Below are 25,504 nucleotides of genomic sequence, written 5' to 3' on the forward strand. Positions count from 1 at the left end.
GCCTTGTGGCAGCTAGGATGACGCTCCTGGCTCTCGGCTTCGGCCTGACTTGATCCTGGCCATTACAGCCAGCTGGGGAATGAACCCAGAGGTGGAAGAGTCTATCTCTGACTACCCATCTCTCTAAATGTGCCTTTCAAATGAATAAATTCTTTAAACAAAAATATTAAGGATGCCAAAAAGCTTATGTTTAGGTAAGGTTATATCTATCACTATTTGTTATAAATTACAATGAGAAACTAAAGAATTATGTAAAGAAATTACAGGTTGATATAAATGACATACTTTATTCCAAATAGTTTTGTATTTTTCACAAGTCTAACATCAGACTAAGATAACCTCTTATATACTTGATTTGCTTGTGTGTTAATACTTAAAATTTTTTTTTAAGATTTTTTATTTTCTTTATTACAAAGTCAGATATACAGAGAGGAAGAAAGACAGAGAGGAAGATCTTCCGTCCAATGATTCACTCCCCAAGGGGCCACAACGGCTGATGCTGCGCTGATGGATCCGAAGCCAGGATTCAGGAACTTCTTCTGCGTCTCCCACACAGGTGCAGGATCCCTATGCTCTGGGCCGTCCTCAGCTGCTTTCCCAGGCCACAAGCAGGGAGCTGGATGGGAAGTGGATCTGCTGGGATTAGAACCGGTGCCCATATGGGATCCTGGTGTGTTCATGCCGAGGACTTTAGCCGCTAGGCCATGCCGCCGGGCCCCAAGATTTATTTATTTTTATTGCAAAGTCAGATATACAGAGAGGAAGAGAGACAGAGAGGAAGATCTTCCATCCAGTGGTTCACTCCCCAAGCGGCTATAATGGCTGGAGCTGAGCCAATCTGAAGCCAGGAGCCAGAAGCTTCTTCCAGGTCTCCCATGTGGGTGCAGGGTCCCAAGGCTTTGGGCCATCCTCTACTGCTTTCCCAGGCCACAAGCAGGGAGCTGGATGGGAAGTGAGGCCACCAGGATTAGAACTGGTGCCCATAAGAATCCCTACACTTTCAAGGCGCGGACTTTAGCCATTAGACTACCACACTGGGCCCATGCTTTTTATATCTTAAGATTTCTTTCTTAACTGCATTTTCCCATATATAATTCGAAAGTTTTCAGTCCATCTGGAATTTGTACTTTATGTTTAATATGAAGAAAATATCATTCTACTTTCTCCATATAAATAGTTGTCCTGGCTCCATATGCAAAGCAATCCCTTTTCCTGTTCATCTGCAAAGCTGCCTCTGCTATCATGTTTCATGCCCATATGTCTATTTGTGAATCACATTATTCTGTTGCATGGTTCTAGCTGTCATTTTCATTTTTAAAGATATTTAAAATTGTTTTCTTGTTGTTGTTGGAAAGGCAGATTTCCAGAGAGGTGAGATCTTTTATCCTCTGAGTCACTCTCCAGGTGGCCTCAATGGCCGGAGGTGAGTTGATATCAGGCTGGGAGCAAAGAGCTTCTTTCGGGTCTCCCACGTGGGTGCAAAGTCCAACGTGTTGAGCCGTCCTCAACTGCCTTCCCAGGCCACAAACAGGGAGCAGGATGGGAAGCAGAGCAGCCTGGACACGAACTACTGTCCATATGGGATCCCAGGCAAGGATCAGCAGCTGAGTCATTGCACCGGGCCCTCCAGCTGTCTTTCCCAGCTGATATCACAGTGTCATTTTTTTCTATGGCTGTGAAAGTCATGCGGTCCAGCATGTCTAGTACCACCAGCCCCTTAGCACATATTATTTTTTCCCTTTCTTGCTTCTTTCAAGGATGTCTTGGCTACTACGGCCTTTTGGCTTTCCAACTATGTTTTATTTATTTTAAGATTTATTTATTGGAAAGGCAGATATACAGAGAGGAGGAGAGACAGAGAGGAAGATCTTCCATCCAATGGTTCAATCCCCAAGCTACTGCAACAGCTGGAGCTGAGCCAATCTGAAGCCAAGACCCAGGAGCTTCTTCCAGATATCGCACATGAGTGCAGGGTCCCAAGGCTTTGGGCCATCTTTGACTGCTTTTCCAGGCCACAAGCAGGGAGCTGCATGGGAAGTGGAACTCCCAGAATTAGAACCGGCAACCATATGGGATCCAGGCGTGTTCAAGGCAAGGACTTTAACTGCTATACTATCTCGCCAGGCCAAATTCATTTTGAAAGGCAGAGAGAGAATATTACAAGTACTGGCTCATTCACCAAATGCTGCAATAACTAGGGCTGGACCTGGTCAAGGCTAGGAGCCTAGAGTTCATAGCAGGTCTCCCATATAGACAACAAGCACCAAAGTACTTGAGCCATCACCTGCACATTGGCAGGAAGTTGGATATAATGCAGAACCAGGACTGGAACCCAGGCATTGTGATATGTGATACTGGCTTCCTTAACAGGATCTTATTCATTGAGAGGAGTGCCTACCACATTATTGCCTGTGTTTTTATAGAAAAGCAAACCACGTGTAGTTTCAGGAACTTATCTACAATCAACTTCTAAGTGTTAGGTGCCCTTTAAATTCTGTTCCAATTTTAGAGCCCATCCTTATCCAGAAAGACTACAGAAGGTAAAAAGAGCACAAAATAGGACCCTGGAAAACACAGTGGATAGGAAAAAAGAAATCATCGAAGAACTGGAAATAGATCTTTCATTAGGGCTTTACATGGAGTGGCTTAACCAATAGAAATTTATTTTCTTGCATCTCCGGAAGCTACAAGTCCAAGATTGATGGCACATAACCCATTGAGCACCTGTACCCAACAAGTGGGAGACCTTGAAGAATCATCTGATTTCTAATTTGGGAAGTGAACCAACAGAGGGAATTTCTTTCTCTCCTGCTGTCTGTCTCAGTAATGATGCCTTTTAAAGTAATTTTTTTAAAGATTTATTTTTATTACAAAGTCAGATATACAGAGAGGAGGAGAGACAGAGAAGATGATCTTCTGTCCAATAATCCACTCCCCAAGTGAGCGCAACAGCCCGTGCTGTGCTAATCTGGAGCCAGGAGCCAGGAACTTCCTCCAGGTCTCCCACGTGGGTGCAGGGTCCCAAGGCTTTGGGCCATCTTCAACTGCTTTCCCAGGCTACAAGCAGAGAGGTGAATGGGAAGTGGATCTGCCGGGATTAGAACCGGTGCCCATATGGGATCCCTGCATGCCAGAGTCCAGCTCCAGCTGAGCTCGGAACTCGCGAAGGGTGCATGAATGAGGCGCAAAGAAAGAAAGAGACGGACCACTAGGACTTCATGATCATAATGGACGATGCACAAAAGCTGTCCGCTTGATTTATACAAAATCAGTCAAATTCTGGCTCAGACTTTTTACGTCATGAACAAGTGGGTGTTTCTAAGGATAATTCTGCCATTAGTTTTACCTAGAAACAATAGAAGTTCCTGCTGCCAGTACCTAGAAGTTCCTGCTACAATTCTTATGCTACAATTCAATCTTGTATCACAAAGAAAAGGAGAACTTAAAGATCAAGGAAAGAATGAAAGCCTAAATACAGGTCCTTTGATTAGCACAGGTTCAATGGGGACAGCCAAGACAGTAGGAATGATAAAGGGCCCTTTTTGCAAGATATTGACCTCCAACCTCAGGCTGAGCAAAAAGTTAACCTCGCAGTAGCAAATGCCAGGATGGATTAAAATTCTTCCGCAGGGTGGTCCAGTGTCCATGCAAAAGAAGGTGGAGCTGCATTCAAGTGGTTGTAGAGACATCCGCCGGGTGGGCCCTGCCGAAACAGCGGGAAGTTCCTTGCAATGGAACACTCTTCACCCCCTCATATCCCCCACATCTACTGCACGGACCCCAACACCAGCACATTCAAGGCGAGGTCTTTAGCTGCTAGGCTACTGTGCTGGCCCTTTTTAAAGTAATTTTAAACATTTTACGATTTATGGGCCTGTTGCAGTAACATTGTGGCTAAAATCCTTACTTTGCATGGGCCGGGATACCATATGGGTGCTGGTTCTAATCCTGGCAGCCACGCTTCCCATCCAGCTCCCTGCTTGTGGCCTGGGAAAGCAGTAGAGGACAGCCCAAAGCCTTGGGACCCTGCACCCATGTGGGAGACCTGGAGGAGGGTCCTGCCTTCTGGCTTCAAATTGTCTCTGCTCCGGCCATTGCAGCTACTTGGGGAGTGAATCATTGGATGGAAGATCTTCCTCTCTGTCTCTCCTCTCTCTGTATACTGCCTTTCCAATAAAAATAAATCTTTTTTAAAAATTAGGATTTATAAACTAGCACTAAATTTTGAGACTCATACACCATCCAGTGGTTTCTTTCCCCAAATAACTGCAATTCGGGTGGAGACTGGAGAAAAGAGAAGGCAGGCACTAAGATCTTACAAGAGGTCTCCCCATGGAGGGAGGACCCCCAACTACCTGAGCTGTCCATGCTGCCTCCCAGGGTCTGAGCTGGCGGGCAATCCGTCGTCTGGAGGCAGAGTCAAGGATGGAAGCAGGCACTTGGTTGTGGAATGCAGGCATTTTAACCACTATGCCAAATGCCGGCTTCCCAGGGGTTTGCATCTGTTATGGGAATTCTACCTACTGTGACTGACTTTACACATTCCAACCTTGAGGTCTGCCAAGTGGGGTGTAGTGAATTCAGGCTATAAACTTGTGAGGGGAGGAGCTCGTGAATACCCAGGGGAGGAATGCTGCCCTGACTCAGAGATTGACCTGGCCGGCCGGCCAGTATCCACGTCTTCACGACAAGTGGACTTTCTGCTTTGCGTTTTCCTGCAGAGCCCATAGGAATCCTAGCTGTGGGTCCCATCTAGCTGCTTACCTGCTCACGCTGCAGGCTCTGTCCGTGGTGCCCGGAGGAGCTGCTGAGGGTGAAAGCCTGCCCCTGGGGGTTGGGCACATAGCTCTAGAGCTGCCACTAACTTTAGCCTTAGATTTTTGGATACACACATTTTTTTTTTTTCATTTGTAAGCAAGTATTCTTGAGCGTTCTGCGGTGGAATCATGACTCAGGGTTCTGCTGCACTGGTGGACGTGGAGTCTGATTCTTTGCTGGAGGTCTGTACCCCCATGGCCCCTCACTGTGGGGACTGTGGGAGTCAGAGGTCTGTACCCCCATGGCCCCTCACTGTGGGGACTGTGGGAGTCAGAGGTCTGTACCCCCATGGCCCCTCACTGTGGGGACTATGGGAGTCGGAGGTCTGTACCCCCATGGCCCCTCACTGTGGGGACCTTGTTCACTGCTGTTTTCCCAGCGCAAGCACTCTGCCTGACCCACAGAAAGTCACCAGAAATGACAGATTGATTGAATGTATGAAGACAAAGGGAAAATCAGCTCTCAGGAAGGCAAAAGAGGAAAACTTGAGATAGTAAAGACAGGCCATTACATTTGGGAGTTGGTGTCATTTTAATTTTAGTAAAGTAACGAAGACAAAAGCATAGTGCCTGTGGGTTCAAGAGGTCATAGGATGGCAGGAGCGTGGGGAAGTGTAATTTATTTTGCCAGACACCCAAGGGACCCATGTTGTAGAGCAGCAGGTACATGAGTGCTAGTTACATCCTGGCTGCTCCTCTTCCCATCCAGCTTCCCGCTAATGTGCCCAGGAAGGCTGGGGAGGATGGCCCGGGTGCTCAGGTCCCTGGCACACACATGGCTGACTGACCAGGAAGGAGCCCCTGGCACTGGCTTCAGTTCAGCCCAGACTGGGCTGTTGTAGGTATTGCTATTTGGGGAGGGCAGCAACAGATGGACGGTAGAGAATCTCAGTGGCTTTCCCTTTCAAATAAATGAATCTCAACAGAAAAGACAAAGGCTGGGACTAGGTAGAGTGGGTGTGAAAAAGTCACAAGGCCGTGGCTCCCCATGACGAATGTTAAGGCTGGAAATCACAATTGGTGCACGTCCACCTGGTAATCAAATCAGGCTTTCCCTAAAGCAGCAGCCAGCCTGTTAGACGAGAGAAAACACATCTTCAGCCTTGAGCCCTGCAACAGTCAGGCCTGTTGCATAAACATAAAGGTTATACTGAGGCAGACCTGGGAAGTGGCGACATAGTTGGGACCAAAGAACAAAAAGACAAAGGTAACGGAGGGTGTGGTGAAGGTGTGGAGTTCATTGCCCTTGGCTTCTAAAATGGACAGGGAGAGAAGTCATGCCAGAAAGAACATAGTGGGCTGCAACTGTGGTAGATGAGGATGTATATACAAGTATTTCTTGGGACTTAGTTATTTTTATTTGAAAGGGGGAGTTATAGAGAGTGGGGGTTAGACAGAGATCTTCATCCACCGGTTCACCCCCACAAATGACCACAATGACTGGAGCTGGGATGATCCAAAGCTGGGGGCCAAGAAGCTTCTTCAGGTTCATATTCGGGGGTCCAAGCACTTGTACCATCCTCCACTGCTTTGCAGGTGATTAGGCAGGGAGCTGGATTGGAAGTGGAGTAGCTAAGACTTGAACTGGTGCCAATATAGGATGCCAGCACTGCAGGCAGCAGCTCTACGTGCTATGCAACAACATCAGCCCCAACAATGTATTTATTTATTTATTTATTTAATTTTTTAAAAAAAAGATTTATTTTATTTTTATTACAAAGTCAGATATACAGAGAGGAGGAGAGATAGAGAGCAAGTAGAGCTGCCATGATTAGAACTGACGGCCATATGGGATCCCGGTGCATTCAAGCCAAGGCCCTTCGCCACTAGGCCACGCTGCAAGGCCCGTATTTATTTATTTTTCAGAAAAATTTTGTGTGTTTTGAAATGAAAGAGTTCCTTCACAGAACATTGGCCCAGAGAGCAGAAGCCCAGGAAGCACTCGTCTTACTACCCTCAATGTTTCTTTTCCTCCTCTTGGCCCAGGACACAAAATGAGGACTTCACTTCCATGAGGCCTGTTCTGGGGCTTACAGCTCTGGGCTCCCGATGCTCCAGGCTGAGCAGGCCATGTGTGTAATACAGAGACCTCTGTTACTAACCATGGAGTCACAGTAGGCGCTGTCAGTGCGTGCTACCAGGCTCTAATCCAGGTGCCGTCCTTCAGGGTGCTCAGCTAAGAACAACGCTGACAGCTGAGAAACTTTCTAAGTATCAAGGATGTGGGAAGACAGTGACTATGTTAAACAGCAGAGTCAGAATACAGGCAGGATGGGGGCCCAGCACAGTGGCCTAGTGACTAAGGTCCTTGCCTTAGACACGCCAGGATCCTGTTTAGGCTTCGGTTCTAATCCCAGCAGCCCCGCTTCCCATCCAGCTTCCTGCTTGTGGCCTGGGAATGCAATTGAGGACGGCTCAAGACTTTGGGATCCTGCACCCACATGGGAGACCTGAAGGAAGCTCTGGGCTCCTGGCTTCAGATTGTCTCAGCTCTGGCCATTGTGGTCGCTTCAGGGTGCTTTCCCAGGCCACAAGCAGGAAGCTGGATGGGAAGTGGAGTAGCCGGCATTAGAACCAGCACCCATATGGGATCCTGGCGTGTTCAAGGTGAGCACTTTAGCTGCTAGGATACCATGCCAGGCCCAATATTTATTTATTTTTTATTGCAAAATCAGAAATAGAGGAAGAGAGACAGAGAGGAAGATCTTCTGTCTGATGACTCACTCCCCAAGTGACCGCAACGGCTGCCACTGAGCTGATCTGAAGCTAGGAGCCGGGAACTTCTTCCAGGTCGCCCACTTAAGTGCAGGATTCCAAGGTTTTGGGCCATTCTTGACTGCTTTCCCAGGTCACAAGCAGAATGTTGGACAGGGATTCAGGGGTTCCGGGATTAGAACCAGCTCCCATATGGGATCCCGGTGTGTGTAAGGCGAGGACCTTAGTCACTAGGTCACTGTGCTGGGCCTAATATGTTTTAAATATTAATGAGAAGACTCTACAGAAAGACAGGCAATTGAAACATGGAGGATGGGTGGGCATCTGACCTGGCAGGCTGCTGGTTGGGATGTCCACATCCGTACCATAGCGTCTGGGTTTCGGTCCTCATTGCCCTGGAGTCAGCTGCTGAGTAACGTGGATCCTGACATGCAGCTCGTGATGATTCAAGTGGTTGGGTCACTGCCACCCACATGGTGACCTGGAGAGTTTTGCCTTCCAGTCTGCCTCACCCTGTCTTGGTTGCTGGGGACATTTGGGAAGTAAATCAGCACGTGGGTCTTTGTATTTTTTCAAATGAATGAATTTTAAAGAAAAACAGACAAAATCAGCACTGGCAGTCCAGATGGGATCCAGCTTGAGCCCCAGCTGCTCTGCTTGAGATCCACTCCCTGCTAATGGCCTCGGGAAGCGGCAGCACCCCTGCGTGCACGTGGGAGACCCAGGAGCTCCTGGCTCCTGGCTGTGGATGGGCCCCAGCCCCAGCCATTGCAGCCATTTAGGGAGTGAACCAGTGGATGGAAGGTCTCTGCCTCTCCCTTTCTAATACTCTGGCTTTCAAAATAGATCAATCTCAAAAACAAAAACCACTGTGGCACCAGTGTTGTGCTGTAGTTGGTTAAACTGCTGCCTGCAGTGTTCCCCTACCATAAAGACACTAGTTCAAGTACCAGTTGCTCCTCTGACCTAGCTCCTGCCAATACACCTGGGAGAGCCATGGAAGATGGCCTAAGTGCTTGGGCTCCAGTGCACCTGCGGGAGAACTCCAAAGGCTCTTGGCTCCCGGACTGAATTCCTTGTTCCTGACTCTCAGCTGCCTCAGTCTTTGACCCTAAACAGTGGATGGGAGTTTTATTTGTTTAATTATGTCTCTCTTGGCCTCACAAATAAATTATAATTAGTTATCAGGGAAGTGGTCTTCTTTTTTTTTTTTTTAAAGATTTATTTTTATTATTTTTTCATTGGAAAGGCGGATATACAGAGAGGAGAGACAGAGAAGATGATCTTCCGTCCGATGATTCACTCCCCAAGTGAGCGCAACGGGGGAAAGGCGGAAGTGAGCGCAACGGGGGGGGGGGGGGGGGGGGAGGGGGGGGAAAGGCGGAAGTGAGCGCAACGGGTCGATCCGAAGCCAGGAGCCTCTTCCTGCGGGTGCAGGGTCCCAAAGCTTTGGGCCGTCCTCGACTGCTTTCCCAGGCCACAGGCAGGGAGCTGCAAGGGAAGCGGGGCCGCCGGGATTAGAACCGGCGCCCATATGGGATCCCGGGCGTGCAAGGCGAGAACCTTAACCACTTGCGCCACCGTGCCGGGCCCTAGGGAAGTGGTCTTCATACTTGATTTAGCCAAAAGGCCGAGAAGTGATGAGAGGTGGTCTTCAACTTGTTGATGTTTTAATGAGGGGGAAGAAAGTGATATTTGGAAAAATTACACAGGAGTTACTGACCAGCTGTTTGCTTGCTTGCGATGCTGGCATGAAGATTCACCAGAGAGGCATGAGTTGGGCCTAGATGATTTTCAAGGTTACAACTTCATTTTTTTTAAAGATTTATTTTTACTTAAAAGGCAGATTTTAAAGAGAGAGAAGGAGAGATAGAGTCTTCCATCTGTTGGTTCATTCCCCAAATAATCTTAATGGCCAGAGCTGAGCTCATCCAAAGCCAGGAGACCACGGACCTGTTTTTGGGTCTCCCGTATGGGTGCAGGGGTCCAAGGAGCTGGTTTCCCAGGTCATACAAAGGGAACTGAATTGGAAGCGAAAGAGCCAGGTCACAAATCAGCATCCATAGGAAATGTCAGTCCTGATGGAGGACTGGCGTGCTGCACTACTGCACCGGCCCTCACAACTAACTATTTCATCAGTTTCCTAAGCCTCAGCCCTGCCTGCCAAGCCCTAACCCCGAACACTCTTATCTTTTGATTTTATGGAGAGGAGGTCTACTGAGACCTGCTTCAGCACAGTCCACGTGAAGAAAGGTCTTCACTCCACGAGTGCCAAACGGCCCAGAGGACACGGCGCCAAGTACTGACTGAAGGGATGCAGGACACCCCCAAGTTCGCTTTTGTCTTCCTCAGCCTCGGCGGCATTTCAGTGGGACATGCAGCAGCGTTCATGAACATTCCAGCGTTACCGCCTTCAGGTGAAAGCAACTGCAATCAGTTTAAAACACACTCTGTGTCAACATCTCAGGTCCTCAGCACACTTCAGAATCCCCCACCCCACGGCGAGGGTCGTGGAAGAGGATGGCGGCTTTCTCCTCTCCTTTTCCTCACTGCCTCCTCCCCTCCCTGACGCCGACACAGAGCAGGATGGGGCGGGAGGAAGGCTGTTCGTGGCCTCCTGCCTCCGGGCCTGGCTGACCTGGAGTCGGACCGTGGCGTGGGCAGTGGAAGGCGCCCATCACATTTCCCTCTCCCGTGGCAGTGGCCGCTCCTGGAGGGGACTGACGGACAGCAGCGCGGTGGTCATCATCAAGGACTTCCCTACCGTTTCGGGCAGTTCTCCTAAGCAGCAGTTATACTAGCTCCACACGTACTCTCCAAGCTTTATGAAGCTTTTCTTTTTAAGATTTATTTATTTATTTATTTTTATTATAAAAAATATTTTTGCTGGAGTCCAGCCCCAGCTGAGTTCGGAGCTCGAGAAGGGTGCATGGAGTTGCCGATAAAGAAAGACACAGGCACTGTCACTTGGTGCCTTCTTGCTGCTTTTTTTTTTTGCTCAAGAAGAAGCTGTCCTTTTTATTTACTTAGACACATCACAAGCCTCTGCACAAACATTTGATTTTTTTTTTTATCTTTAACTTTAGAACTAAGACAGCATGCACAGATGTTCAATTATTTCTTTTACTTCATGGTCAACCAGGTGCTCTTAAAGATAATTCTGTAAGTTACTATAATCAGTTTCTTTAAAGCAAGCTGTTATTCATTCTTCAGAAGTAACCATTAGGTGACAGCCAGGACTCCAAGGCCAAGGCACAGATGGTTGCCTACTAATCAGTAAAATATTCCTACTACATTTTATTTTCACAATTTATCCATCACTTAGTGGGAGAAATACAACAAAAGAGAAAAAACATACGGATCTAAGACAAAAAGTTTCAAACATTAAATTCCCCTACAACTGCAGGCTCTACAGCCTCATAAACAATCAAACAATAATCCAAAGTATATCTCTATGATGTTAATAGAATCACCCTATATTTCCTCTAGTTAAAAATTATGAAAGCGGGGCCCGGCGCGGTGGCACAAGTGGTTAAGGTCCTCGCCTTGCACGCCCGGGATCCCATATGGGCACTGGTTCTAATCCCGGCGGCCCCTCTTCCCATCCAGCTCCCCGCTTGTGGCCTGGGAAAGCAGTCGAGGACGGCCCAAAGCTTTGGGACCCTGTGCCCACTTGGGAGACCCGGAGGAGGTTCCTGGCTTCGGATCGGCATAGCACCGGCCCGTTGCGCTCACTTGGGGAGTGAATCATCGGATGGAAGATCTTCCTCTCTGTATATCCGCCTTTCCAATGAAAAAATAATAAAAATAAATCTTAAAAAAAATTATGAAAGCAGCTAAAACAGCTGCCTTTTCTATGCTCTAAAGAGTTGCAAGGACAGGCCAACCTTTAAGGTCACAGTAACTGTATTTTTTGTCATAGCAGTTTCCGCTCATACTCCCATCACTTCCATTACTTTGTAAAATTCTTATCAAGCCATTTCCCAGAAGGCATGCTGTATGTCTGGGCCCGATTTCAGGGCAATGGGTAGGCACACAATAAGGTGTCCAGAAATGGCATGGGTTTAATTGTACTCCTGTGCGCAGTTAAAGACATTATCAATAACATTAACTCTCAAGCTCTCATCGGTTGCAAAAACCATCTCACAGGGGCAAACAACAATGCCTCAATAAATTACAGAATTCTTAGTGGGGTGCTTGAGTGTCCATGCAAATGGTGGTCAGAGACACATCTGCCGGGCCCTGCCAAACAGCTGGAAGCTCCCGGGCCCTGCCAAGCAGGAGAGCTGTTCTCTTCACACCTTCATGCAATCCACACCTACTGCACGGACCACAGCATATTTTATTTATTTTTATTGGAAAGTCAGATATACAGAGAGGAGAGACAGAGAGGAAGATCTTCCGTCTGCTGATTCACTCCCCCAGCAACCACAACGGCCAGTGCTGAGCTGATCCAAAGCCAGGAGCCAGGAACTTCCTCCCAGGTCTCCCACGTGGGTGCAGGGTCCCAAGGCTTTGGGCCATCCTCAACTGCTTTCCCAGGCCACAGGCAGGGAGCTGGATGGGAAGCAGGGCTGACGGGATTAGAACCAGTGCCCATATGGGATCTTGGTGTGTTCAAGCTGAGGACTTTAGCCGCTAGGCCACTGCACCGGGCCCTGTGTACTTATTTATATTGCAAAGGCAGATATACAGAGAAGAGGAAAGACAGAGAGGAAGATCTTTAGTCCGATGATTCACTCCCCAAGCAGCTGCAATGGCTGGAGCTGAGCCAATCCGAAGCCAGGAACCAGGAGCCTCCTCTGGGTCTCCCATGTGGGTGGTAGGGTCCCAAGACTCTGGGCCATCCTCTATTGCTTTCTCAGGCCATAAGCAAGGGGCTAGATGGGAAACAGGGCTGCAGGGACACAAACTGGTGCCCATAAGGAATCCCTGCACATGCAAGGTGAGGATTTTAGCCACTAGGCTACTGCCTTGGACCCGAAGCTTTTCTTTTTAAAGGTTTATTTGAAAGGCAGAGTGAGAGAGAGATATCCTCTGTCTGCTGGTTCACTCCCTATTGGCTCCCGCGGCCACGTCTGAGCCCAGGAATCCATCCTCTTTTCCCACATGGGAATCAAGGACCCAAGGATTTGGGATATCATCCAGTGCCTTCCTAGGTGCTTAGTAGAGGAGCTGTATTGGAAACTGAGATGCCAGGACCTAAATGAGTGCTCCCATTATGGATATCACAGTTGCACATTGTAGGTTAACTTGATAAGCCACAATGCTTGACGTGGCTTTGGTCCTTGGTGAGAAGCCTTGCCCTCCACCCCCACCTTGAAGCCCCTCTTCCGAGGCTTAAGAGGGAACCCCCCTGCCCAATTTCTTGTTTTTGGGATTGGATGGGGCACACACATGGCAGTAGCTTTCTTGGAAGAAAGCGATTCTATATAAACTGTCCCCACTTTTTTTTTTTTAAGATTTTTAATTTTCTGGCCCAGCATGGTAGTGTAGTGGTTAAGGTCCTCGCCTTGAACGTGCCGGGAGCCCATATGGGCGCCGGTTCTAATCCCAGCAGTTCTACTTCCCATCCAGCTCCCTGCTTGTGGCCTGGGAAAGCAGTCGAGGACGGCCCAAAGCCTTGGGACCCTGCACCCACATGGGAGACCCAGCTCCTGGCTTTGGATCAGCTCAGTTCTGTTGCGGCCACTTGTAGAGTGAACCAGCAGATGGAAGATATTTCTCTGTCTCTCCTTCTCTCTGTAAATCTTTCCAGTAAAAATAAATACAACTTAAAAGTTGTGGGATGGGTCCTTGGTAGTTGCTTTCCAAATTCTGCCTGCAAACTTTGACATTTCCTCTCTGCAAAACCCTGGTCCCGCCGGCCTAAACATCCTAAGCATACAAGATCATGTCCTGTATCAACACTGCTCTCATGGTGCTTATCTGTACTCTGTGGTTTAGTCATATGTGCAGGCCAAGTCAGAGGTTAGTCATCAAGCTGGTTCAACATGATCTGTTCATGCTCTCATGTCATGACACGAAAGCCCAGGCCACAGCCCCAGAGTGAGATCTGTCGGGACTCCTGGTCTCCATACCTAGCTTCTTCTGAGAGTGCATCCAGAGGGTGTGGCTTGAAAGAGCCAGTCCTGTGCTTTGGAACTTGTCATTTACCAAATAATTCTTAAGTAAACTACCTTTTCTGCAATTTGAAAATGTACTGAAAGCCAAGTTTTTGTTGATGTTTGTTTTTGAGAGGTCGATTAAGTGACCACACTCATCTGCTGGTTCCTTGCCTGATAAGCCTACAGCAGCCAGGACTGAGCCTGAGCCAGTCAGCAGCTGACAGTGGACAGAGAATCCATCCCATGCACTCAGGGGAGGTGGCCATCCCAACCAGACAGCCCAATGTCTGTCTGCTCCTGGAACTTCACTTTCAGTCACAGGATTAGCACATAAATATTTATTCTTTTTGTAGAAAAGTAAAACATATGGTAAGATTCAATTTCCTTTGGTTTCCACCTCCAATTCCGCTTGCCTAACTCTCCCTAGAAGCAACTGCCATTCTCAATTTTGTATTTCTTCTTCAAGACCTTTTTTCAATTTCATCTGTTTGACTTTTTTTAATGTGAACTGTAAAGTGGGACAATAATATTTCAAGAAAAGAACAAAGGTGAGCTGTGACGCGGATAACGTTTTCTTCCTTTTGAGCACCTCCATGTGTTAACAGCAGCTGAGATCCACAGCAGGAAAATAGCTCGACACTAAATTCAAGCTTTTTTGAGGAAAGGAGTGACCAGCTCTCTCTTCAATCTCAGAAAAATAGAAGGATTGTTGGTTCTGTTTTTCCCTACAACTCCACAGCCATGCCACGCAGATTCTGCACAAGCACCTGCTGGGGTCCCCTCGTGCTGGAGGAGAGCAGCAGAGGCCAACGCCTAGACAGCAGGCCACTTCCTTTTCCTCTTTCATTTTAGCCAGGCAAGGATGATGTTGTATCTTGTGCTTTCTGTTCCCTCTGGCGTTCTTTCAAATTGCAAAAATTACGAGATCATATGCCTGGATTCTTTCCCAAAATAGCTTTTCAGCAAAGTATGATGGACAAACAAAAGCAAGATCCCTCCTCCGCAATGTCACCCGCCCATCACTGCATAGGACCAAGAACAACCCACCAAGCAGCTCTTTCCTCCTGTGAGGGGGGAAGCAAAAGGTTGGGCTCCCAAGTGGCTGGTTCTAGGTGGCCTGGAGTCGGAGTTTGTTTTAGCAAACATGTCATTTATTGAGTATTGATGCTTTGCCAGTCATGATGAGACTTTCATGTCTCTAGTTTCACTCTGAAATTCATATGCCATAAAGATTTGTATTATCATTCTGACCACATTATAATGAAAGGTCTGAAGCTCAAAGCTTAATAATTCTGGGGTTTTCTTGTGTTACTTTGGTATTTTAAGATTTATGTTCTTTTTATTCAAAAGGGAGCATCAGAGAGAGGAAGAGAGTGAGAAAAAAAAAAAAAAAAGAAAGCCCTTCCATTGTTAGAGTGTGGGTAAAATGCTATTGTTGGGCAGTGTGAGGTTCCTTTGTGTAGAGAAAACTGCTAGTTTGCCAGGCGAGGAGGCGCCTGGACTTTGGGAGGATTCCGCTTTAGTGATAAATCTGTTCTTTGCTGTCCTGCAACTTTGTGAACCCAGGTGCAGGGGGGCAAGGGCACAATTCTTCTCCAGTCTCAGGAACAGGAGGAAGATAAGGGTGTGAGAATGGGATGAGCCATACAGATAATGGGTATGGGAACAGAACAGGCTGCCTGTGCCTGAAGGCCATAAAAATGAACATGTCTAAGGTTGTTACTTTTGATGTATTTCCCAGCCCAAAAGGGCCTATATAAGCTTCTGCCTTGGGCTGTTTGGGGTCCGACTGCCCCGCTTGGCTGGCCTGTGTGCCCCAAGTGCGGTCTGGCCCCAGCATGCTGGCGCAATAAACTCTGTTTGCTGTTTGCATTACCAGCAAGACTCTTTATTGTTCTCTGGGGGTTGACTAGCTCGCACCCTGACGTCCGGGAGCTTTAGCCCGGACTCTAACACCATCTATTGGTTCATTCCCCCAGAAACCTATAGCAGCCAGGGCTAGGCCAGGCTGAAACTAGGAGCCAAGAATTCCATCTGAGTCTCCCACGTGGGTGGCAGAACTCAAGTGCTTGAGCCAGTAACTGCTGCCTTCCCGGTGCATTAGCAGGAAGCTGGGTCAGAAGGGCAGGAGAGCCAGGACTTGGATCAGTGTCCAATATAAGATGTGAACATTCCAAGCAGAAGCTCAGCCCACAGTGCCACAATGCCCACCTGATAATAGCTCTGCTGTCAAACTGGGACTCGCTGAGGCAAAGGAGAAGTAAGTGTAAGGACAGTGCTGGCGAGTGGGAGGAAGCATCTGGGTGCAGAAGTGAGAAGCATGACTACGTGGGGAGAATAGAAGAGATAGGAGGAATGGTAGAATAAGAGGAAGGAAAGCCCAGGGCCCCACAAAAATTGCTAGTCATTCTCCCCAACTGAGATTGGGCCAGGTTCTAGACTGTTTAAGCAAGTCACCATAGCTACCATATCTTTCTATGACAACAAAGGCTTGCAGGCTAAATACGAACATTGTTGATAATGTGTGCTGAGCAGAAGTGGGACCGCTGAGTCAAGGGCAAATTGTGCCGAAAAGGCAGATTTCCGTGGTGTGCCCTCAGTTCCCTCGCCAGCACAGCCTCAAGACAAGAAGGGGCTCAAGGCCTCACATTTTCCTTGATTCACAGTGGTCACAGCTGAGAGCTGAGCCCTGCACACGTCTTTTTTTTTTTTTTTACTAATTATGCAAATTCCTGTCCAACTGGGGGATCCCCTTAGTGCGAGAGGGGAAAAGCAGAAGCTTTTGCTTCCTATTTTTTCACCCAGGTGCCACTTTCGGAGCCAAGTGAGGGGTCGAAAGAAGCTAGATGGTGAAGGCGCTCAGTGGATGCAGGTGGGGCAGCCCCAGTCGCGAAGGCAAGAAGAGAAGCCCGGAGCAAGGCTGCAAGAGCAAGCAGAGAGAGCAGCTGCGAGCGCTCAGTGGACCCCGGCCAGAGATACTTGGGATCCTCCCTTAAATCACCAAAATCATTCTCAGCTAGGGAATCCCCCATGGGGGGATTTTTTTTTTTTCATTGTCCGGATGAAGCAATTAGTATGCAGAGCACTGAGAAGTCATAGAAATATCCTGAAATGCACAACACAGTCCCCTCAATAACTCAGAACTATTCTGATGTAAAACAGTAAGTATTCCAAGACAGACAAACCCCACCTGAGGAGACGCGGGCCCATCACACGAGGCCTCTCCTTGGTCCACTTCAGGGGCCCTGGTGTGAGGTGAGCTACCTGAACAGTGTGCCAGAGAAGCCTGCTTGTTCCCTAGCCCAACCTGCAAGGGAAGCATTTTTGTTGACTTCCCACAAAAATAAATGTCAGAGGGAGTCCAAATGTGCTGTGAAATAAGCTGCTTCCAGAGAAGAAGACTACAGAGGAGCTGCCTGCTCAGGACCTTGCAACCACACCAAGATGTCATGTGAACACTTGGTCATCTGAACTTGGTGATCTTAACATTTTCTTCTTAAATATTTGTTTATTTAATTGGCAAGGCAGATACATACAGAGAAGGAGAGACAGAAGTGTCTCCCATCCACTGATCCTAAGCATTGCAACGGCCAGAGCTGAACTGATTAAATTCGAAGCCAGGAGCCCCTTCTTCTTCAGCATCACACAGATGCTGAGTTCCAAGGTTTTGGGCTGTTCTCCACTGCTTTCCCAGACCATAGGCAGGAAGCTGGATGGGAAGTGGAGCAGAATGGATACGACTGACGCCCACACGGGATCCCAGCGCATGCAAGGCAAGGACTTTAGGGACTGGGCCAAGCTCAGTGACCTTGACTACTTCTTTTATACCAAAATGCCTGTTAAGTGCTTGTAAGCAGCAGTAGCTAGTTTGACTTAGTGAAGAAATGATTCAGAAATGCAATGCAGGAAGTCTGAGGGTGACACAGACTTTCCTACTCATAAAAGTCACTTCAGCCCCAGGTCTTCGTGTCAACCCGAGACGCATGATCACTGAATAACACCAGGGTTTTCCCCTTACGTGTCTGTGCAAGTGGTATCCACACAGCATGGCTTCTGGTAAGCTGCTGCTGAAACTCACGTTTCCTCTTGGGTATTTTTGAAAATCTACCATGAAACTTCTGTCTCCAGTTAAAGGCAGTTAAAGACTAAAGGCAGGTAGTTGTTCTTTTTTTTTTTTTTTTAAAGATTTATTTTATTTTTATTGGAAAGGAGGATATACAGAGAGGAGAGACAGAGGGGAAGATCATCCGTCCGATGATTCACTCCCAAGAGCCTCTTCCGGGTCTCCCACACGGGTGCAGGGTCCCAAAGGCTTTGGGCCGTCCTCAACTGCTTTCCCGGGCCACAGGCAGGGAGCTGGAAGGGAAGCGGGGCTGCTGGGATAGAACCGGTGCCCATATGGGATCCCGGGCGTGCAAGGCGAGGACCTTAACCACTGCGCCGCCGTGCCGGGCCCAGGTAGTTGTTCTTAACCAGGAGTGATGTATACTAACGGGTGTGTAGTCACAGCAGTTAGTACATGGAATAATTGGAACAAAGATCATGTGCTCTGTAAATTCTATTCAGTCTCTTCAATCTACTACACAATAACCGAGTTCACAGCATACATGCATTTCTAGCATCTACCCATGATAAATACATGATGGGGCTGGATATTTGGAAGCAGCAGTTATTGCATGGAAAGCCCACACCCCATCACTGCCAGGGTGTGAGTTCTGCTCATCCCATTAGTTAAATCTTTTCTCACATTTTTTATGCCCGGTCACTCTTTCTTTTTTTTAGGCTTTATTTCTTTATTTTTACTGGGAAGTCAGAGAGGAGGAAAGAGAGGAAGATTCTCTGTCCACTGGTTTACTCCCCAAGTGGTTGCAATGGCCGGAGCTAAGCCCATCTGAAGCCAGGAGCCAGGAGCCTCTTCCAGGTGTCCCATACAGGTGCAGGGTCCCAAAGCTTTGGCCCATCCTCGACTACTTTCCTAGGTCACAAGCAGGGAGCTGGATGGGAAGTGGAGCTGCCAGGACTAGAACTGGCGCCCATATGGGATCCCAGCACATTCAAGGCAAGGACTTTAGCTGCTAGGCTACCGCACCGGGCCCATACTTGATCACTGTTACACCACCACTGCCACTGGCTTTCATCTTCTACTAATTCTCTCTCTATATATATATTTTAAAGATTTACTTATTTTTATTAGAAAGTCAGATACACAGAGAGGAGGATCTTCAGTCCAATGATTCATTCCTCAAGTGACTGCAATGGCCAGTGCTGCGCCGATCCAAAGCCAGGAGCCAGGAAACTCCTCCAGGTCTCCCACGTGGGTGCAGGGTCCCAAGGCTTTGAGTTGTCCTCAACTGCTTTCCCAGGCCACAAGCAGGGAGCTGGACGGGAAGCGGAGAGCTGCTGGGATTAGAACTGGCGCCCATATGGGATCCCAGCATGTTCAAGGCGAGGACTTTAACCCGCTATGCCACCCTGCTGGGCCTCTCCTTAATTCTAAATTATCCTGATTCAAGTTAAACACATACTGACTTACTGATTTAACTCTCCAAGGCCTATACTTTTTTTCCGGCTAAGATGGAGCTTTATTAAGGATGGCGGGTCTTTGGCACGGTGCTGAGGATGCCAGTTAGGATGCTCATGCGGCTCTTTGCAGTGTCGGGGTCTGAGTTTCAGCTCTGGGTCCTGACTCCAGCTGCCGGCTGATGCAGGTCCTGGGGAACCGTGCTGACGGTTCAGCGGCTGGATTCCTGCCTGGACTGAGAACCTGGCTCCTGGCTGCAGCTGTCTGATCTTGGCTGCTGCAAACATTTAGGGAGTGAACTAGCAGATGGGAGACCCCTCTGGTTCTGTGTCTTTTTCTGCCTCTCTAATAAACAAACAAAAATGCAAAAATACAGCTGACTTTTTAAAACAAGAAGTCAAAAGAACAAAGCTTGTAAAAACATGTCCCACCCTCTTCGTTGCTGGATGTGGGAACTCCCTTAGTTCTTAGTGGCTCTTACTTTCCCTCCACTTCACCGCCCCATTGTCCTTGCCATTACACAGGAAGAATCCTAACTCCACAATCTTATAAACCCCAACATCATTCTGACTGTAAAGTTCTGGCCTTCACATTACTCACATGCTTTACTTCTAAATCATCTGCTCTTTGACCTTATAAAGACTTTTAAAAAATATTTATTTGGGACCCAGCATGGTAGCCAAGTGGCTAAAGTCTTCGCCTTGCATGCACAGGAATTCCTTATGGGCACCAGTTCACGTCCCGACTGCCCCACTTCCCATCCAGCTCCCTGCTTGTGGCCTGGAAAAGCAGTAGAGGACGGCCCAAAGTTTTGGGACTCTGCACCTGCATGGGAGACCCGGAAGAAGCTCCTGGCTCCTGGCTTTGAATTGGCTCAACTCTGGCTGTTGCAGCTGCTTGCACAGTTAACCAGCAGATGGAAGACCTTTCTCTGTCTCTCCTTCTCTGTGAATCTGACTTTCCAATAAAGATAAATCTTTTTTTTTTTAAGTATTTATTTGGAAGTCAGTTATGAAAGAGAGAGGGAGAAATAGAAATCTTTATCTGCTGGTTGACTCTCCCAGCCGACCACAATGGCCAGGTGGAGTCAGGTGTTTCACCTAGGCCTCCCATGTGGGTAGCAGGGGCCCAAGAACTTGAGTCATCCTCTGCTGCTTTTCCCACGCTTTTGGCAGGAAGCTGAATCAGAAGTGGAGCAGCAGGGACACGGACCGACACCCATACAGGATGTCAGCATTACAAGGGGCAGCTTTAATCCACTATGTTATTTATTTATTTACTTATATTGGAAAGGCAGATATAGAGAGGAGGCGAGACAGAAAGAATGTACTTCTGTTTGCTGATTCACTCTCCAAGCGGCCACAAAGGCCAGAGCTGAGCTGATCTGAAGCCAGGAGCCAGGAGCTTCCTCCAAGCCTCACCTGGTGGGCATAGGGACCCGAGCACCTGGCCATCCCCTCTCACTTCCCCAGGCACACTAGCAGGGAGCTGGACTGAAAATGGAGCAGGTGGGACTTGAACTTGTGGTGCCCCTCTGGGATGCTGGCACTGCAGGTAGTGGCTTTATTCTTTATGCCACAGCAAGCCCGTAAGACTTTTCTTAGGCTGAGTTTATTGGTCTACTTTCTTATCTGGCCTGAATTAGGTGGATTCCTTGGGCCATCATTCACCAGCACCTCCATCCGTTGGCTCCTTTGTCAGCGCACTTCCTGTGTCTAGTGCTGATTCACTCTCTCCATTGTCTGTAATGGCTGGGGTGGGACCAGGCTGGGGCCAGGAGTCCTCCTGGTGCGCCTATGGGTGCCAGCAACGCATTGCAGGCAGCAGCTTAACTTGCGGCTCCACTCCCTTTTAGATGTTAGCCTTCGTTAAGGTCAGCTGTTTCTGTTCTAGCTATTTCACTTCACGGGTTTGTTACTATGTCTTGAAGACGCCCAGAATCTTTTTTTTTTTTTTTTTTTCCGATTTACTAATTTGAAAGAGTTATAGGGAGTGGCAGATTCCATCCACTTGTTCACCCTTCATTGGCTGGGCTTGGCCAGGCCAAAGTCTGAAACTCTATCCGAGTCATCCACGTGGCGTGGCAGGGGCCCAAGTTGGGCTACCTTTTGCTGCTTTCCTAGACAGATTATCAGGAAGCTGGCTTGAATCGGTGCTCGTATGGGACACCAGTGTTGCAGGAGGCTCTTTAACCTACCAAGATCATGCATGTCTATCTTGATTTCTGCTCTAACTCAACTCCTGAATCCAGCAACCTATTAGTCAGCTAGTCCTGGGTGTCCTAGGGGACACCTTGAATTGAGCTTTCTGCAAAAATCCAATGCATCATCTTTCTTGCAGATTTGTTCTTTCCTGGGACATAGCATTGGCATCTAGCAACACAAACCGGAGAGCTAGTTTCTAACCGGACTCCTTTCTTCTCCCAAGCCCCACATTCCACAACTGACTGTATTCAGAGTTTGCCTCTTGGATCTGTTCACTCTCTTCCTGGTCGTTACCCAGGTCCTAGTCCTTTCTTATTCACAATGATTTTGACAGCATGATAAACTGTCTTGCTGTGCATCCAACCAGCTAGGTGGAATGTTGAACAGATTCCTCCACCCAGGGATTTTATTCTTACTCCAAACCTACTTTGTTCCAAACTGAACTCATCTTTCTTATCACACAACCAAACTCCCTCTCAAGTTTTCCATCTCATTATCAGCTCAACTAACTACATACATTTTACTGCTGCGATCTCATCCGCACACTGTATACAGTGAGGAAGATGAACCTATACAGCCTATTTGATCATACTATTCCGTGGAAAAAAATCAGCAGCAGCTTCTTCCTGCCTGCAGGATAGAGTCCAAAGGGCCTGTTTGCTGAGCTCTGGCTTCCTTCTTCCTCTCTCTGGCCTCACCCCTTGCATGCTTGCCAGGCTACTCCTTCAGCTGCTACAGTGTAACCCCTCTTTTTGGAGTCTTTTTGCATAGGGGGTCTTCTCCCCCAGGAGCCCTTTCACCCCGTCTTGCAGAACAGATCTGACTCCTCAGATTTCAGCTTTGAGGCTACTTTCAGTGAAAGGATTTTCCTCTTTTCTCCACCACCCCTTTAAACTGGATGGGTGTCCCTATTCGGTGCTTCAGGGCATTTCAAAACCCCCCTCTTAGCACTGAACCCCTGGATTCTAACTGCCCTCACACAGGTTACACGCTCTCAGAGGACAGAGACCATATTTTATGTGCTATTTAGTCCCTGTAGTAAATGCCTCTGTTTAATCATTACAGCCCTTTATGTTTGCATGTTGCAGATAAGATGGAAAGAGGGTTGTATAACTTTTTCTAAAGGCTGATTTATTTCAAAGGCAGAGTAACAGAGAGACTATTTTATCCACTGGTTTTCTTCCTAGTGATCACAATGCCCAGTCTGAGCCGGGCTAAAACCAGGAACAAGAACTCCATCTGAGCCTTGTACATGGATGGCAGGGCCCTAAGTACCTGGGCCATCCTCCATTGCCTTTCCCAAATGCATTAACTGGGAGCTGGACTGGCAGTCAAGCAGGCAAGACCCAACTTGTCCAGAATTATCAAAACGATTTAAAACCAGGCAGCCTAGTGACTGGAACCTGTCCTCCCCTGAATCCATTTGCTCTGCCTAGATCTGTTCTTTGCAGTCCCTAGTGGTTGCTAGCCCTGCCTGCCTTCCTGGCATGGCTTCCAGCCATTGTCCAGGACACACCTGACCAGCTACGGCAAACACCCTCACCCTCCTCCGAGTGTGCTTCCTTCTCCACCCTGCTTTCCTGGAGCCATTCTATTCATTTTTTGGAATTTATTTCATAAAACTTCCCAACTTGTTTCCCCATCCTTGGCCGTCCATGGGGCGAACCCTGCCTCTATTCTCTATTCTCTGTGACTTGGGGTTTTAGCAAAGTTTTTTTGCTCTAGTGTTTTTTTTTTTTCTAACATCTTCTTTTGCCTCCCTCAGCTTTCTCATTTGTGTAATAAGGATGGTTAAGATTTCATAGAGCTATGAGGATTAAATGAGAGCATGTAAAACAAGCATAGTCTTCAAAATATTTAACAATTTAAAAAAAATTTTAAGAGATGTACTTAATTCTTTGAAAGGCAGGATTTTGAGAAAGGCAGGCAGAGACAGAGAGAACCTTTCACTTATGGGTTCATTCCCTAAATGGCCCACTCAATTCTTTGGGACAGAAAGCTTTTAGAGAATGCATAGCTACTGGAACTGGCTCCAATTGCTCCACCAGCAAGGCCAGCACCAATTAGAGTCCCGTTTGTTTCACTTCTGATCCCACTACCTGCTAATACACTTGGGAAAGCAGAGGAGGATGGCCCAATTACTTGGGCCCCTGCACCCACATGGGAGACTTGGAAGAAGCTTCTGGCTCCTGCCTTCAGACTGGCCCAGCTCCAGCTGTTGTGGTCATTTGGGGAGCGAACCAGCACATGGAAGACCTCTCTTTGTCTCTTTTTCTCGCTCTGTAACTTTGTCTTTCAAAAAATAAATCTAAAGAAACCAAAAGGCAACAAAAACAAAACACATGAAGAGTGTGTGCATGCCCTCACCTCTTCTTTCTGGGCTCCATCTTGTAGCAGCAGCGAGGAGGTGCCACGGGTCAGCTGCTAATACGCAGCTGTTTGTCTGCCCGCAGGAGCTCCACACCCTTGAGGTGACCAGCCAGGAGACTGTGGCCCAGGTCAAAGCTCACGTGGCCTCCCTGGAGGGCATCGCCCTGGAGGACCAGGCTGTGTTGCTCATGGGCACCCCGTTGGAGGATGAGGGTGTCTAGACCCAGTGTGGGGTGTAGGCCCTAAGCACGCTAGAGGTGGCTGGACACATGCTGGGGGTGGGTGGGTAAAGTCCATGGCTCCACGGGGAAATGTGTGAGGTCAGGCTCTGATGGTGGCAAAGCAGGAGAAGACGATGACGGGCCGGGCCATGCGGAGCGTGCAGTACAACCGGCACTTCGTCAACGTGGTGCCCACCTTCGGCAAGAAAGGTCCCAATGCCAACTCCTAGGGTACCCTCGCAGTCCTCGCGCTAATAAAGCCACTCTGCCCGCCAAAACAAAATACAACACACGGCTACGACAATGAGCAAGAAGAGCTATTTAAAGCATTGCTGAAAGAGTTGTCTGCTTGCTAAGCTCTACAGTACAGGTGTGAAGGGCAATGAGTGGCAATTTTAAGAAAAAGTTTTATTTTGATTTGGAAGGTAGACTGATAGAAGGAGATATATTTGCAGAGAGCTGAATTAGAAGTGGAGCAGCAGGGACACAAGCCAGCACCTATACGGGAATGCTGGTGCTGCAGACAGAGGATTAGCCCGGCCACTGGCCCCACGAGTGAAGGAGTTAGAGAAACATCTTCCATGTGCTGGTTCACTTCCCCAGATGGCCACAACGGTCAGGCTGGGAGCCAAGAACAACATGGGCATCCCATAGGGGCACTGTTAAGAGTCCTGGTTATTCATTTGGATGCAGCTCCCTGAGAATGCACCCTGGAAGGCAGTGGCTAATGGCCCAAGTGCTGGGTCCCTGCCACCCATGTGGGAGACCCAGATGAAGTTCCTGACTCCTATAGTCATCTAGAAAGTGAACCAGAGGATGGAAAACCTCCCAACCCTGCTGCTCTGCTTTTCAAATAATCCTAAATAAAAGGAAAAAAACAAAACAAAAAGCTCACTAACCCACCACAAATATCACACCGTGTTCCCAGTTACATGGCTCCACTCCAAGTGGAGGAGTGTGCATTTGGTCCTGCAGGTGAGAGGCTCTTGGGGACACCAGAACCCCAAGATGAAGCACCTGGGGTTTGCCAAGCCTCCAGTTTGAGTCCAGCTTTCTGCCAACAGAGAAGCTGGGGTGGTTGTGAGCACCCCAGTGGTCAGGGTCCTGCCATCCAGGTGGGAGACTTGGATTAAGTTCCTGGCTCCCAGCTTTGCCAACTTTTTGCCTGGCTCTCCATCCAGCTGTGGGCATTTGGGGAGTGGGCAAGCCAGCCAACTGGAGCTATCTAGTCTCAACCTCTCAAATAATTAAAAAAAAATTAAAAATGGTTAGGATGCTAGGGAATCCCCTGGCTAAATCAGGAGAGCGCAAATGAGCACAGCCCCAAAGAGGTGGAATTTTATTTGGAAGGAGGGTTTTACACTAGGGAGGGAGGAACTGATGAGTTGCACACCAAGGGCAACGTTCCCTCTGCAGTTAGAGGTAGTCCCTCCACCCCGCCCAGTACAACAGGGTTTTTGAATAGCTGTTTCCTTGAAGCACACTCCTTTGAGCAGTCAGTCCCGCTGCGGAGTAGAGCATGCTCATTAATCGCAGTAGGGCTAAGCCA

At 48.2% G+C, this 25,504-nt stretch overlaps 1 pseudogene; it reads left to right on the plus strand.

The window, feature by feature from the left end:
• The first annotated feature begins 1,413 nt into the window (after positions 1-1,413).
• On the plus strand, positions 1,414-24,185 carry LOC121168754 (annotated as a pseudogene).
• Positions 24,186-25,504: the final 1,319 nt, after the last annotated feature.

This window comes from Ochotona curzoniae, unplaced genomic scaffold (assembly GCF_017591425.1).
Source record: "Ochotona curzoniae isolate NIBS_2020 unplaced genomic scaffold, NIBS_Ocur_1.0 scaffold_1037, whole genome shotgun sequence".
NCBI classification, from domain to species: Eukaryota; Metazoa; Chordata; class Mammalia; order Lagomorpha; family Ochotonidae; genus Ochotona; species Ochotona curzoniae.